The sequence below is a fragment of the Anser brachyrhynchus genome (genome assembly GCF_964034855.1).
Source record: "Anser brachyrhynchus genome assembly, chromosome: 3".
Classification (NCBI taxonomy): Eukaryota; Metazoa; Chordata; class Aves; order Anseriformes; family Anatidae; genus Anser; species Anser brachyrhynchus.
The window spans coordinates 45776280-45792869 of NC_137696.1; the positions used below are offsets into that span (position 1 = coordinate 45776280).

A 16590-nucleotide genomic window follows, 5' to 3' on the forward strand; every position below is an offset into this window, starting at 1 on the left:
AGTCCTGTACAACCCATCTCTGGGAATTTGAAAAGGATTTACCTTCCTGTGAAATGGATCCCACAAATGGAAACTTTCTTACACAGCCTGCATATGCAAAAGGCAGTCTCAGCTTCAGAAAATACTTTACATAAAGAGCTCCTGAACAATACTTGCCCCATAGTTCTCTGCAATCCCCAACTAGTGGGCTGTGATCCCTGGAGAAGGGGAATTAAAAGAAGAAAAATTGCAGAGTTGCGAAATCAGCTGAAACAAAATGTCAAGCACTTCTGCAAAGAATTCTCTACTTCCTCCCTTCCAAGGAATGCTGAGGTTAGAGCTCTGTGCTATTTGATGTTTTTACCACATATTTTGGCTGGTGGGAGAGTTAATGCTTCTTTCACACTTCCAGTTTTAAAATCTATCTAGAAAAAAAAAAAAAGAGGAAAGAGTGAATTTTAGTCAAAGAGGAAATACTTAAAGCCAGAACTCAGGTGCCTCATCTCAGTAGCAAATGGCAGTGCTCTGCAACTGTGTGTATTCACGCTGACAAATCAAGGGAGCAGAATCTGATATCATGTTTTGTACTGGCGAGACACTTGTTTTTTGCAGAAAGGTCTTAATATCTGTATTTTGATACAGAAAGAAGGGCCATTTTTCATGTACCCCCTTGTAATGGGTAAAGCCTTGTTTGTTCATTAAATATTGCTGATGGGAGGTTTTCAACGGTTGACTGCTTATACCCCCAATATCCTGTCGAAGGAAAAAAACAAGTATGGGAATTTCCTGTTAAGTTAACAATTGCAGCAGAAACCAGCTCCAAATACGGGCAAAATGGCATTCCCCCTCGCATGAGAACACACATATCGCAGCAAAGTCATGACCCCAACGCAGAGGAAGACGACGATCTTCATCCCCACGACCACCAGAGGACTGACGAAGACCCCCTAGCAACAGGCCGCGCAGTCGTAGAAGACACCAGGATGTGCCACTAAACCCGGAACTACCAGGCTATAAATCGAGACTCTGGCGGGCTTAGTTGTGTGCCGTTGGTGGAGCAGGAGACTCCCCGGCCGCCCAGCGCTGTTTTACTTATCGCTGCTTGCTGAAATGCTCAAATAAATTGAAATTCGATCTACCTTACCCACGACGTGTCAGGAATGATTTCTACCAGAACTAATTTATAACAAATTGGTGCCGTGACTCGGATAGTGGTAGCTTGGCTGGATCTCTCCCAGGGGAGGCGCGCCCTGCTGATTCTGCGGTCCCTGTCTGGAGGTCCCCAAGCTAACGCACCCCTACCGACGAACCTAAAGTTCGAGCGATAAGTAAATAAATAACTGGTAACCCCTTAATCTTCGTGCACGAAGCTCCGAACGAAGACTCAGGAGTGAGTAAGTATAGGCCGGTTATCCATTCGGTTGGGGTTGGGAAGCCCAGAGTGTGCCTGTGTGAGACGTCCAGTCGAGGACGAAGTGAGTGCGGACTCCCTGGTAGTGCGGTTCCCACCTCCCGCGAGGGACTGGGCCACGAACGGGAGGCGAAGACTGTGTGTGTGTGAAGGCACTCTGGAAGATGGGACAGAAAAAGAGCAAGTCTTCTGGTCCCATGGGTGGGTCGGAACCCAAGGCTAGGTTGCCTCCGATACCACCAGGGAGCCCGTTAGGGTTAATGATTAAACATTGGAACGATTACCCCTCTAGGCGGGGTAAGGATAAAGTTAAGATGATACATTATTGTATGGAAGTCTGGGGTGAGAAGCAAATTAGGGGCTCACCCATTATATTGACCCGTGTTTGGGTCCTTTGAGGAATGGATCTGTCAGGCTCTAAACCTTTATGTGAATTCAAAGGAGCCTTTCAGCCTAGAGGAGAGTGAGTATGCACACTTATGGATAGGATCTGAGACCCGAGCCAACTTATACCCATTAAGAGAAAAAGGGGGGAGGAAAAAGAATGAACAGAATGAGGAAGAAGTCCCACTTTCACCCCCCCCTTATATACCCCCTCCTCCGCAACCTCCAGCCCCCCCCCACAGCTCTGGGTTACCATACTGACTCTGATTCGGCCACGGACACCTCTCGGGGAACTAGACGGGTAACTAGGAGCCAAACTAGAAATCGAGAGGGTAAGGGTAGACTATATCCCCTAAGAGAGGCTGCAATGGGAGGGCCCCAACCCGGTATGGGATACGTCTCCATCCCCCTAAATATGGGAGACGTCAGAGAATTCAAGAAGGAAATGGGAAATCTCTTAGAAGATCCTCTTGGAGTCTCTGAGCGAGTAGACCAATTTTTGGGGCCTAATGTTTACACCTGGGAAGAACTCCAGGCCATTTTAGGTATATTATTCACTGCAGAAGAAATGAGTATGATCCGGAGGGCTGGAATGCGAATCTGGGACCAGCAACACCAGCAGGGTCCTGCGGGAGGTCTTAAATGGCCCCTACAGAGGCCTAACTGGAATAACCAAAATGAACAAGATAGGGGTCATATGCAGGATTTAAGGACTATTATTGTACAAGGTATAAGGGAGTCAGTCCCTAGAGGACAAAATGTAAATAAGGTCTTTAGTGAATATCAGAAGAAGGATGAAACTCCCACAGAATGGCTGGAGAGATTAAGGAAGAACCTCCAGCTTTATTCGGGACTGGACCCCGGTACACCAGTGGGACAGGCCTTGTTAAAAACGCAATTTGTGGCAAAATCATGGGGGTATATCAGGCTGAAATTAGAAAAATTAGAGGATTGGCAGGATAGAGGGATGGATGAACTGCTGAGAGAAGCTCAGAAGGTATATGTGCGAAGAGGAGATTCATAAAAGGCAGGCCAGGATTCTAGTGGCAGCGGTCTGGGAAGGAAAAAAAGGGCCCCCCCCTCGCCCGAAGGGTGTTCCGCTACCACGAAAAAGACCTCTGAGGAGCCAGAGTGACCAGAGGGATCTAAGACAGATAGAATGTTTTTATTGCCAAAAGAAGGGACACATGAAAAAGGACTGCAGAAAACGCTTACAAGATGAGCGAATGTTTAAAGAAGATTAGGGGAGTCAGGGGCTCCATCTACTGGGGATTTCTGGTATAACGGAGCCCTTGGTAAAATTGAAGTTAGGTCCCCAGCATCAAGAAGTGGAGTTCCTTGTGGACTCTGGATCGACTGTCCAAATGGTACCCCGGGGATGTCAACCTTCCTCGGAGAAATTACAGGTGATAGGAGCAAAAGGAGAGCCCTTTAGGGCCTCAATAATAAAGGGGGTGAAAATAGAGACCCCAGCCCAAAGTTGCACAGGATCCTTCTTATTAGTACCAGAAGCTGAATATAACCTGCTGGGAAGAGACTTAATGGTTAAGCTAAAAATTAATTTGGAGGTAAAAAATAAAGGAATTGAGGTTAAATTATACGCCCTCACTGTAGAGGACGAGGCAAAAATAAACCCTGAGGTGTGGTATTCTCCCAAATCAGTAGGCCGTTTAGATATTAGTCCCTTTGAAGTCACTATTAGGAATCCTATCAGGGTAAAACAGTACCCAATGTCTTAAGAAGGCAGGGAGGGGCTGCAACCAGTAATCAAGAGGCTACTACAACAGGGATTACTGGAGACTTGCATGTCACCTCATAACACTCCTGTATTACCTATCAAGAAATCTGATGGCTCTTATCGGCTAGTCCAAGACTTGAGGGAGGTCAACAAAAGAACAATAACCAGATTTCCTGTAGTGGCTAACCCACATACCTTGCTAAGCCAGGTGTCCCCAGCGCAGAAATGGTATAGTGTCATAGACCTAAAAGATGCATTTTGGGCATGTCCTTTAAAAAGGGAATGCAGGGATTATTTCGCCTTCGAGTGGGAAGATCCTGCAACCCATCAGAAGCAACAATTAAGATGGACCGTGCTTCCCCAAGGATTCACGGAATCACCAAATCTATTCGGTCAGGCATTAGAACAAGTATTAGAGAACTATGAACCAAATCCTGAAGTAACCTTAGTCCAATATGTGGATGATTTCCTGTTAGCAGGAGAGAGTCAGGAGGCAGTCAGGACAGAAAGTATCAAGCTACTAAACTTCTTGATCTTAAAGGGACTAAAAGTATCAAAGTCAAAATTACAGTTCACGGAGGAAGAGGTGAAATATTTAGGACATTGGCTAAGTAAGGGCACTAATAAACTAGACCCCGAACGAGTAAATGGGATTTTGTCACTACAAGCGCCAAAAAGCAAAAGACAAGGTAGGCAGCTGCTGGGATTGTTAGGATATTGTCGGCAATGGATTGAAAATTATAGTAGTAAGGTGATGTTTTTGTATCAGAAACTGGTTGGTGAAGGATTAATGAAATGGAGCCAAAGTGATAAGCAAGGCCTGACAGACGTAAAAATGGATTTAGTGAACGCTCCTGTGTTAAATTTACCCAATGTGAAGAGACCCTTTTATCTATTTATCAACGTAGAGAAGGGGACAGCGTTCGGGGTCTTAACTCAAGACTGGGCAGGGAAAAAGAAACCCGTGGGATATCTTTCTAAACTTTTGGACCCCGTGAGTAGGGGATGGCCCACCTGTCTCCAGGCAGTGGTCGCAGCTGCGCTCTTGGTGGAAGAAATGCATAAAATCACCTTTGGGGGCGAACTGAGGGTATTGTCACCTCACAATATAAGGGGGATCCTGCAGCAAAAGGAGTAGTACAACGCCCCCCCCCCTCTAGAGATGGCCATACGCAGGATCAAACCAGGAGACCAGGTTCTGATAAAATCCTGGAAAGAGACCTCTTTAACTCCTCGTTGGGAAGGACCCTACTTTGTTCTACTTACCACAGACACAGCTGTCTGGACAGCCGAGAAATGATGGACTCACGCCAGCCGAGTTAAAGGACCGATACCGGAGGAACGGTGGAGAGTGACCAGCCGACCCGGAGACTTGAGACTGACCATGCGAAAAGGGACTGATGAGTGAATTCATAATTGTATGATCGGTAACCTTCTCTAAGGAATAATAGGTTCACTGTAAACGAAACTGGGAAGTAGAGGAAGGGAAATTCCTTAATGTACCAAGACCCATACATCAGAAGGGTAACGCGCCTAAGGAGGGGTGAGTAACTGGGACTGGGAGTGGCTGGAACAGGGAAATCGGTACCTAGGCACCTGAAGATTACCCTTACGGCCGCAAAGAAAGTGAACCCCGCTGCTTGAGGCAACCAAGTAGGCGGGCGAGGCAGAGGGGTACAACAGTGGGGAGAGTTATTCGGTACCCACCCCTATTTGAGATGATGGAGTCCGGCCGAATAAACCGCCCTAGTACCCACCATAACTCAAAGCCGCCTCCCCAGAATTATAAAAGGACGTTGCCCTTCTGGTGTATGTTGGCACTACCTCTCCTATTGATTATCCCCTGTCCGGCTGGGGCCGACCAGGGATATTCCCACCAGCCCTTTAAGTGGAGTTTAATTAGGTGGGAGGACCAAGTTATCATTAACCAAGTAACTACGGCGGGTGCACCAAGTTTTCTCACATCCCTTTGTCAACTGGCACCCATAAGCCCGTGTCTGAACCAAATAGGTTTCTACCTCTGCCCCAGCTCGAACCCAGGAAGGAGATACTGCAATTATCCCAACTCCTACTATTGTCCTTATTGGGGTTGTGAAACAATTGCTTCAGATTGGAGTCCGGGAGCTGGGAGGGATAAGTTCCTAACTGTAGGATATGGACCCTACGGATGTAGGCCTCCGAGCCGAGACTGGAGCGGAGGGATCCGGATGCCCTATGGAGATTGCGAACAACTGTATGTAAATATAACGGATCCAACCGACCCAGCCTGGTTTATGGGGAAAACATGGGGTGTAAGATATTGGGAACCTGGAGCCGATAGAGGAGGTCTAATATTTATAAAAAAGGAGGCCGTACCACTGGAACCTGAATCGGTGGGACCCAACCCGGTATTGAACCCAAGCTTGGATGGAGAGGGTATCAAGAATAATACTAGAAATTTCGCTGTTAATAAGGACACCATCGTCTAGAATCTCGAGAACAACAATGGGGAAAATTCCCTGTGGAAATTGATGCAAGTAAGCTACCAACTGTTAAATGCTACCAACCCTAACCTGGCTGAGCGGTGCTGGCTCTGTTATGGGGTAAGGCCACCCTTTTACGAAGCTGTAGGGGTCAATGAGAAGGCCCGGCGGGTAAATGGATCCAATCCCTCACAATGTACATAGGGGAAAGAGAGTCAGGGCATAACGATGACCCAAGTGACTGGGAAGGGGAGATGTGTGGGACAAGTCCCGCCCGATAAAATGCACTTGTGTGCAAATCAAACTAAGGTCGGAAGTACAAAAAAAATGGCGAAATGGTTATTACCAGCAGAGAATGCTAGGTGGGTATGCTCAAAGATGGGAGTTACCCCTTGTCTATCCCTGGACTTGTTTGATGAGTCTGTAGAATTCTGTGTTCAAGTAATAATCATCCCAAAGATACTCTACCACCCAGAGAGTTTCATGTATGACAATCAGATCAATCAAGAACACCATTTGACAAAACGGGAACCAATTTCCACATTGACAGTGGCTACCCTAATAATTTGGGGGGGTGCAGGGGTAGGCACAGGGGTTGCCTCGTTAATCAAACAAGGGAAAGAGATCACCTCTCTGAGAGCGGCTGTGGATGAAGACTTAGCCAGAATTGAAAAATCTATCAGTGCTTTAGAAAAATCTATAAGATCGTTATCTGAAGTGGTATTACAGAATTGCAGAGGACTAGATTTATTGTATTTACAACAAGGAGGGTTGTGCGCCGCACTCAAGGAGGAATGTTGTGTATATGCTGATCATACTGGAATTGTGAGGGATACCATGACCAAACTTAGAGAAGGATTGGAAAGGAGAAAAAGAGCGGGAGGCCCAGCAAATCTGGTACGAGTCCTGGTATAATCACTCGCCGTGGCTCACTACTCTGTTGTCAACAATAGCTGGCCCGCTGATTTTATTAACCCTAGGACTAAAGTTTGGTCCTTGTATCCTTAACAAAGTCATAGCTATTGTTAAAGGTAGATTGGAGGCTGCTCATCTGATGCTTATGAGGACAAAGTACGAATCGATAAATGATAGATCCATACTGGAGGAAACATTAATCCTGAGTCAATTAAAACTGAATAGATTTAATGAACAAAATGATACAGAGAAAAAGGGGGGATTGTAATGGGTAAAGCCTTGTTTGTTCATTAAATATTGCTGATGGGAGGTTTTCAACGGTTGACTGCTTATACCCCCAATATCCTGTCGAAGGAAAAAAACAAGTATGGGAATTTCCTGTTAAGTTAACAATTGCAGCAGAAACCAGCTCCAAATACGGGCAAAATGGCATTCCCCCTCGCATGAGAACACACATATCGCAGCAAAGACATGACCCCAACGCAGAGGAAGACGACGATCTTCATCCCCACGACCACCAGAGGACTGACGAAGACCCCCTAGCAACAGGCCACGCAGTTGTAGAAGACACCAGGATGTGCCACTAAACCCGGAACTACCAGGCTATAAATCGAGACTCTGGCGGGCTTAGTTGTGTGCCGTTGGTGGAGCAGGAGACTCCCCGGCCGCCCAGCGCTGTTTTACTTATCGCTGCTTGCTGAAATGCTCAAATAAATTGAAATTCGGTCTACCTTACCCACGACGTGTCAGGAATGATTTCTACCAGAACTAATTTATAACACCCTAATGTCTGGTTTCTCAGGGTCTACATAGCATTGGAATAAGGCATAGCATTCTTAAACCTTCAGAAATTGATAAAGGTTAAAATGTTACAGTGACTTCTACTTGGTACGTTTCCCATGCCTTGTGGAGTAAGGCCTGCTTTTGAGAGAACTATGTTATATGATAAGCCTTTCCTTCAGCTGATGATATTTCTTAGTGTCGGCTTTTGCTCTGGTGGTTATGATCTTTCTGTGAAGTTTGAGTTATGGCAAAAGAATATCCAAGGGCTTTATTGCAGGCTGTTAACTTCTTCCATTTTGGGTGCTCTTTGCAAAGCATCAGGAGACGGTGAATTGTTTAAAGGTATAGTAACTTCCCTTTAAAAAATTAGGAGCATGACTTTGCAGGAACAACAACAGCATAGAGTGCTCTCATTATCTCATTATACAAGTCTAGCAGACTCCATGGACATTTGAGAAGAGATGTAAAAAATAAATAAAAAAGGAGATGGGGGAATGATGGCTGTTCTTCCAAATATTTTTTTCTCAGGTATTTTGGCACAATCATAGTATAATGGTAAGCTTCCTCATGTAAATGACCTCTGCAAGCACTGTTAGCAGACACTGCTCTGGTGCTTCATGTAAGTACTGAACTCTGGCAGGGGACAAGGGACACACTTTGTACCTCTTGTATTTATAAAATTTGCTGCATTCTTACATTTGTGCAGAAAGCCATAAGCAGTATTTCTGTGTCTTAACCACTGCCTTTATGTTAAAGCGTTACTTTTTATGAAGGCAACCTTCTGGTGGAAGCAAGTCTGACACATTTGGTTAATATGCAGGAATTTGAATACAGGTGTGTCCATTATCTCTGCTAATCATGCAGATCTCTAATAATTACTGCGGAAGGCATAATAAGATACAAAGCAATCCAGTGGCATGAGATTAAAAGCTGACTGTGCACAAGTTTGTGTGTGTACAGATATGTACGTTGTGCAGGGCTTGAGTTGTATTGATGGTGTAAGTTTTGTTACACTTTTCCGAAGCATTTTGAACTCCTTGAGTCAGCGCAGGATCATGATGTGTTCTGCTTCCTTTGTTCTTTGCAATCCTGGTTTAAGGGAAAGAAGAAATGGCCCTCTGATGAGATGAGGTTGTAGTGGACTGACACAGGCCAGGATGAGGGTGTTGAAGACCCCCCACATTAACCAGCCAGGGCAAACAGACTTTGTGCCACCTCTGTGGTAGCTGCAGGTCAAAAAATGCCCTAGCTGTTCATTCCACCATTGGTGTACGCACAGCCAGTACATTAGGATAACTATACAATGACTAAACACAGCTTTTCAAAGTTGGTTTATCTAGTTTTACCTGCTAGATTCCCTGGCAGAACTAATTATAGGCCAATTAACTGTTAGCAGGTAAGTTCATGAGCCAGGGCACTTTCTGAGCTGGTGTTGCTGGTTTGGGTTTTGCAGGTGGTGGCTGAAGATCCACCTCTGCAGGTCCCTAGTGGAAGGACTGATGGTTTGCAAAGGCAGAGGTCTCTAAGGGGTGGGCAGCCAATTTACCAAAAAGCAATGTTGAGAATTGAAACTGCTTTTCCTGGTGGCCAAATGAAGGAGCAGCATCAGCGAGAAAACCTGCTTGAGCAGTGCCCGGACACAGCACAAGCAATGACCCTGCCTAAGGCTTCACCTTGAAACCCTCGGATGAAGATCAGACGTCTGAGGGTCTGAGGACCTAGCACGGTCACAAAGCACACCGTGGCAGTGTGGCTGGGAGCAGAATTTACCACTAGGTGGTAGTGTATCAACACAGCTTGGCTTTCTTCCCCCAGCTGGGACTGTGTCCAACCTGAGGCAGGGACAGGCAGGGTGGGCTGAGCAGGACCTGCAACTGCAGAACTTCAGCCTTGATGCTTACACTATAAAGGGACGTCACCTTGAAAGTTCCCAGTAAAACATGTGGTGATTGGGGATTTGAAAGACAGCACCAGGAAGTGCAGAAGGTTCAGAAAGTCAAGTGTTAGCAGAACAAAAGGATGAACAAACAAGCTTTGGGAGCGAAGCCCTGTGCCTCCCATGCAATGAAAGAGCAAAACGAACAGAAATGTGGTATGATCTGTCCAAACATTGTGAGATGTACCCCCTGGGATGGCATTGTGCCAAATACATTTCTGGGTTACTAGAGAACAGCTTTTCAAGGAAGCTGCTATTCTTGTCTTAATTTCTCTTAGAGCTCGTAGGTGCTAACATGCTACTGAGATGCATCTGCATTGAGGCATCTAGGCCCTGTGCACTCTCCAGTGTATGGGTCCCAGGACAGCACTGTGCTTCCCAGCAAATCTCCCAAAAGAGCTGCAATGAAATCGACTTAAGTTAGAGAATTTGTATCAGTAAAATATGTTGGGGAAAAAAAAAAAAAAAAACAGCAAAAAATCAGTAAAATACAGCAACTGCTGTCACTTCCTTGAAGAAAGGCATGATGAATGCCAATGTTCAGGTTCAACTTGAGAGATTCAAACATTGCAGGCGGAGAGAAGCTCAGATCTGTGAAATAACCTCAGTGCTGCTCTGTACTGGCGACAGCCAGCAGTGACATCAGGGCTAGTCAGGGAGCTTCTCATGAACAGCTTCCCTATGGAAGCAAAATTAGAGCAAAGGAACATGTAGTGAAAATGTTAATTCCAGCAAAACATGCAACAAAACGCAACAGGCTGATATATATATTTTTTTTCCCTCTAGCACGCCATTCTGCCCAGCAGTTAGACCATCTGCCTGGTGGCCGCCTGGGACCCACCAACACGACAGGCACTCAGTGTCCCAGGTCACCGGTGTCCCCACAGCCAAGGTCACGCAGAGCACCATGGAGCCATCAGAGCTGCCTGGGTGAGAAGGTCCAGCTCTCTAATTCGTCTGGCACTGCATCTTTGCAAAAGATATTTTTCACATGGGTAAACCATCTATCTCCATTTCTTCTAGTTCAGAATAAAATAAAATAAATCTAAAATCTTCCATGGGAGAGGAGTTGTGGTTCCTGCCCAGGACTGCCCAGCATAGGAAGCTGTTGCAATGAATTCTGTTCCAGTTCAGCCTTGGCTTTTCAGGTCTCCTAAGGTTTTGGCCACATTTCTCCATCAGGCAGGAATCGTTGTCTGGCTGTTGAAATAGCTGTGCAAACTGAATGGGGGTGTAGTTCAAAAAAGAAAACATTTGAAAAAGTTTCTTTCTGCAGGATCATCACTGGTCCTTGAGCCAGCAGCTGAACAACACTGAGATAGCTGCCCTAACCTTTATTTTCCCCCCCATTCCAGCATTTCTGTTTCTCTGACAAAGAGAGGTTCCAGATTTCTGCCGTGGTGCTGTATTCCTGACTTAAGAGAGTGGTCATTTAGAGAAGTTCTGAACATTTGTCTGGCAGCTCAGCACTTGGAGGGATCTCCTAAAACATGGAGCCTAGTTGTCTGCTGTTGCAGGCAGCTTTGTCTTGTTATCCCTTAAACAGATTTATCAAGCTTCATCTTAAAACTGATTAGGCTTCTTTTGCAGCCAAAGTTTCTGCCTGGAAGTCTGTTCCAGAGAATTACCTTATTGACGGGCAGAAATAATCATCTAAATCCAGTCTAAATTTGTATGTGGCTGGTTCACAACCATGTGTCCTTGTGCCAGTGTTATCCCATTGCTTAAACCCCTCTTTCCTCCCTCTTTGTTTCCTTCCAGTATGTGTCCAGGAAGTGATCATATGTCCTCTCAGACTCTGTTAGAGCAAACAAGCAATAGCAATAGCTGCCTGTTTCTTTTTAGAAGGTACTCTGAGATGCCTGACATCCTTCTGTGCACCCCTTCCAGCATGAATTCATTTTTCTTGAGCGTGAGTCATTCATTTCTCTTCGCTGTTCTGGAAAAGCCTCATGCAGGCAGTGCCTCACTCAGTGGCATTCATGTGCAGGGCTTTCTGCAAGATTGCTGCAGCATGGCAATAGTCCCATCATCCATCATCCCAGATGTGCCCAGCCCGGCTCAGCTGAGTGTCCTATGTCATTGCATCCCTTCTGCTGTAAAAGCAAGTGTGTTGGGGGGGGGGGAATTAAAACAACTGGGACTAAGGGGGAAGAAAATCAGCTTCAGCCATCTTTGCTCAGACAGGCCACGTCAGACAGTCTTTCAAGCAGTGTGAGTACATACTCTATAATTTCTGAATTGGTTAAGCCATAATAAGAGGGTGTTTTTTCCTTATTAAATGTTTCTATATCCCCATCCTATAAATATAGTCACAAAATACTAGGTGCGGCCAGTGCAATATTTCTGATAGGACTTGGAGTTCTTCCAGTTTGGCCAGATAATGTCTGATCTCAGTGCTTTCCCAGGTAATTTTGAGGTATATGGATTGGGTAAGCAGTAATAAATATAGCAAGGCATCTGAGATTCCTGCTATCCAGTGCTGAGCAAAACTTTTGTTGAGGAATCCTTTTAAATTGAGACACTTCAGGTCTACTAATGTTTTTTATAGGAAATAACTAGTTCTGAATTGTAACCCAGCCTGCTCTGTCCGGGGAGTTTCCTGGAACAGGGAAGACGCTTTTCTTTACTAGCAGGATTTTGAGTCGGTGCCAGATGGAAAGTGTGGAGCTCTAGGTAGTGACCAGTGTTGGGAAGGACACCATAGGCTGCAGCGCTGGGGATACGCTAAGGGGTGTATACAGCTACTCCTTTTCTGAGCTTTATTCCAGTTTTGTTTATTCTAGTTAATATCTGTTGATTATGTTGGAATCGTTTCTCATTTACACTGTCAGAATGTGTGGATATAGGAAAGACTCCAAAGAGAGTTTGGATAAAACAGAAAGCAAATCATGTATTTTGTTCAGGTCAGTGTTTTTTCAAGCTAGCATGGCTAAGCCTAAAGTGACCATCAGCAAAAGGCAGCATCCACAGTAATCCTAGTCCTTGACTGTGTTTCCTGTTCCATTTACGTACCGAGTTCCAGTTTTGCTGCATTTCCTTCTTGAATCGTTTTGCTACTGCTAAAGATAAAACTGTTGAAAAGATAAAACTGTCCAGAAGTTAAAGTTCATGACATCTTAATAGAGCAGTGTGAATATTTTTAATGAGCCAGTCACTCTGTCCTGTTGCCTTGCTCTGCTCAATGAGCTCTGCTTTGCATATGGGAGCCTACACAGCCTAAAGGGCAAGCTGTACTGGACACAGGTGTGTAGTTGCATCTTCCTCTGATACATTTTGATGAAAGTGTACAAAAGGAGGGACTGCACGAAACAACTGGTGGACCCCGAGAAATGTCAGCCTGCAAAAAAAATCATATGATCCCTATTCCCTGTCTCACCTTTTGTTTTACTTGAGAAGGGATTCTTGAATATGAGGCACATAAATAACCGGTAATCCAGAAAAATTCTGCTGCCAATCCCACAGTTTTATTCTGAGATTAGGTGTTCTGCTTGAGGTTTTCACTGCACCTTTTCCCTCTCTGACCTCTGAAGTCCTTTTCCTTTTGTTTGTTTCTAATCCTTCGATCTTACCCTGGGAATAAGAAAGTAAAAACATACTATTTGTTTGCTCTGTCTCTACTTCTCAGGAGTAGAAATTGCAAAACAAGAGTTGGTGTCCTCTACTGCAGGCCTTTGAGTAAAGAATTAAAGGCTCTGGTTTGTCACAGAGACTCTGCCATTGCTGATGCTGCGACAGAAAGCTCAGTCCTCACATATGAGGCTTATGTCCACATGAGGATTTGTTTACTCAGTTCTTGACTAAATTGCAGTCCAATTCATGCTTTAAAAGGTCCCTAAATAACACACGTAAATAAGTCTTTGCAGACAGGACAGATTGTAGTCATAAACTTGTTTTCCAGTCATGTTCAATTTCAGGCCAACAGGTGCTTTAAGCTATGGAGTACAGCACATAAGCATTACCCCTTGTAAAACCTCCTTTCTGTTCCACCGTTTTTATAACATCAAATTTTATGTTCCTCATCTGTTCAAGTTCTGCTGAACCATCATATCTGATGGAGTGTTTGTTTTTTTTTTTTTTTTATGCAGGTCCAAAGGGTGAAATTCAGCCCTTGGGGCTTTTTGGTTATTTTTTTGTTGTTCTTGTCCATAAAGCGACAGAAGAGGTCCTAACTGCTGTATGTTCTTATGAGGCACTGAAGGTTAAATTAGCATGCTTTTTACAATGCAGGTTTTACCTGAAAATATCTTTCAAGGTGAAGGTGTCATTAAGCTGGGCTCTTTATATCTTTTCTTTCAGAGTTAGTGGAAAGTACCAAACCACGTCATTTAGGCTGACAGTTGTTCTGCTTCCTGAACTGGAGATGGTGAAACAGTGGCAGGTGTTTATAAAACCTCTTCTGCGAGCTCGTTATAATATATGCAATAATTAGCTCTCCTGGGGACGTACTTCCAAGCAGTCTGTCTGAGTGACTCACGCTGACTTCAGTGGGAGCTCCATGCAGGGAATTGGGTCCTTTTATAGAAGAGTGGGAAAGAAAAGCACTGTTGTTTTTAAGAAGGCAATTTGAATCCACAGATAGAGCTGGCTATTTTTATGTCACTCTCCCGTTGAATTCTGCCTGGTCTTGATGTTATTTCAGCCGCTCTTTCCTCCCACCTTTCCTGGGGTGTTTGATTTCCTCAGGCATTACAGCCCTTGTTTTCTCTTTAGGTGCACCATCGTAATGACATTTTAGGCACATCCCTACTGATGGTAGCATCCCCCAGAAATATGAGAACATAAATGGTTTTATTTTCTGAGAAGCTTTTGTTTTCTCCTTTTGTCACCCCAGCAGCATGTACCAGCTCTGAATTTTCTGTCCGTTTTACCTGCACCTGCTTTACATTACTACCTCTGCGATAGCTTCAGCAGATCAAATCCTGACATATAGTGGCGTGGGAGAACTGACGGCTTCTTTGTATTTTCTTTGAGCTTTAGCTGTCTTGCTTACAGAGTGCAGTTTGTGAGCCTGACATTTCGTGCACTGTATAAGCTACAGATGAGTCAAAGTCAACGATTCATGGGAATCTTTCCGATAACTTCAGTGGGCTTTGACTTAAGCCTCCGGTGCCCTTGACTAAAACAGATGGCCTGTCTGCAGGCAAGCAGGCAGCCTGATGGACGTCATTTTCGGCTGTATGATGTCGTTGACACTGATTTACGCCAGTTGTTAGTGAACAACGCTTCCCACACATGCAAAGCCCCTCCTGCGAGTTGCCGTACTGAGTCCAGTCCAGCAGCTTCTTTACTCGGCTGTTCTGCTCCTGACAGTGGGGGCTGGAGATGAAGCAGAAGCAATGGGTGGGTGTGGGGTAACTCATTTCTATAACGATTTTCTCTTGAACATCAAACACTGGGACTAGTTTAATCCCTATAGCATGGTTTAATCCCTAAAGCATGGAGCTTCTTGACCTTTTCACATTTCAGTATTAAAACCATCAACTTGGAGGAGGTGTTGAAATTGGCTATCTGTCATTTCTACAGAGACAAAATGGGAATATTAACTTTGGCTTCACAGGCAGTACAGCAAGATCCTGTTCACCCACAACACAGTGTTTCTGGAGTCATTCTGTGGCAGAGGGCAGAAGCCAAAAACATGTACTTCAGGGCACTGGAAAACCTTTAACTGTTATGGAAATACCACCAGATAGTTCCTGTCTGTGTAGAAGAAAAAAGGTTCCTGTTATTAAGGTCTCACCCTGAAAACTGTCAGATGATAAACTGCAGAGCAATCTCTCTTGTACCTTTGAAGCAAGAAGGGAGGGTAAATGCTACAAAGACCCATACCTCCAGGCAGTCTACAGACACAGCTGTTGATTGTTTCTTTGAGGAGATTTGCCATTATTGTTTCCTTTTTGCTATCCTTTTCTACTTGCTTCTTCTCCGGAAGAATTCTGAGGGGGGTGATAAATCTCAGCCTGGGCAGTTGAGGGCCTCTTTGCTCTTGCTCTGTCTCCTGGTCATTCCTTTTGAAGCACTGACCCCCAGCTCAGCCTGATGGAAAACTCTCAGAGAAACCCAGAACTTCCGTATTCCTATACCTGACAAGGATCAGAAAGCTTTTCTGTTCTGTCTTCTAAACTGTGGTGTTGCAGGTAATTTATTGAGCTTGTAATTTTCAGTGAGGATGAAACCGGGGAACTTTCAGTCCAAAAAAATACCAGCAGCTGTTGTTGGTCAAGGTATGGAATTCATGAATGAAAACATAAATCTCTTAAGTTTCTAAAACTGGATGGATTTATCAAACTAAAACTGACCATGGTACTGAGCACTGATAAACAATTTCTAGTTTAAGAAAACGTTCATTGTGATCAACCACTTTCATATTGTTTCTTCTTTTCTTTAACAAGTACCTGCATGAGGAACTCTTACTGCTTATCCTTCATCAGGCTTACACTTTAATTTTCTTCTTACAGCATAGAACGGGTGAGAATCCTTCTTTTCTACAGTGCAAACCTAATATCCAAATCAATGAAGATGATTCATAAGCTGTACCCTCTGATCTGGTCAGGTCAGACACTGCCAGCAGCTTCCTCTCTGCTGGCAGCCAGCTCCCCTGCAGCACTCTGAGCAGCTAGAAATGCAGACTGTTTGTGGTGCAGCCCACAGTCTTACTAATGATGGGGGAAGAGGGATCTATGTGGGTATAACTTTTCTACTTTTCTCCTCGGGCTCCTTGCCTAGAGCCCTTGCTAACGTTAGAGAAGAGTTTATCTCCTTCTAGTCCAGTTGACTCTCTGAGTGTCATGCCTTGGAGGAATTTCTGTTTGAGAGCTTCCAGTGGACGTTACTAAATCCTGATCATTTCAGGTTTGCACTTAAGTTGTTGTTGGTTTTGTTTTCTCCCCAGTGTGGTGAGTACGTATGTCCTGTACCAGGGCTGCTTTTGCGTTTTCCTTTAACTTTGCTGGGGGTAAGGATGTGAAATCTGCATGTACAT

General features: G+C 44.7%; 1 protein-coding gene and 1 long non-coding RNA gene across 2 annotated transcripts in view; both read left to right on the forward strand.

Moving 5' to 3' along the window:
- NID1 (nidogen 1) overlaps positions 1 to 7624 on the forward strand; it is a 61550-nt gene extending 53926 nt beyond the window's left edge. Inside the window, exons 20-21 of the transcript XR_013949693.1 lie at positions 3 to 1373; positions 4784 to 7624. The gene's annotated coding sequence lies outside the window, so the exon portion shown is untranslated. The remainder of the gene's footprint in view (positions 1 to 2; positions 1374 to 4783) is intronic.
- A 4112-nt stretch (positions 7625 to 11736) lies between these two features.
- LOC308193506 overlaps positions 11737 to 16590 on the forward strand; it is a 34807-nt gene continuing 29953 nt past the window's right edge. The window contains exon 1 of the long non-coding RNA XR_013949694.1: positions 11737 to 16460. This is a non-coding gene — a long non-coding RNA (uncharacterized lncRNA). The remainder of the gene's footprint in view (positions 16461 to 16590) is intronic.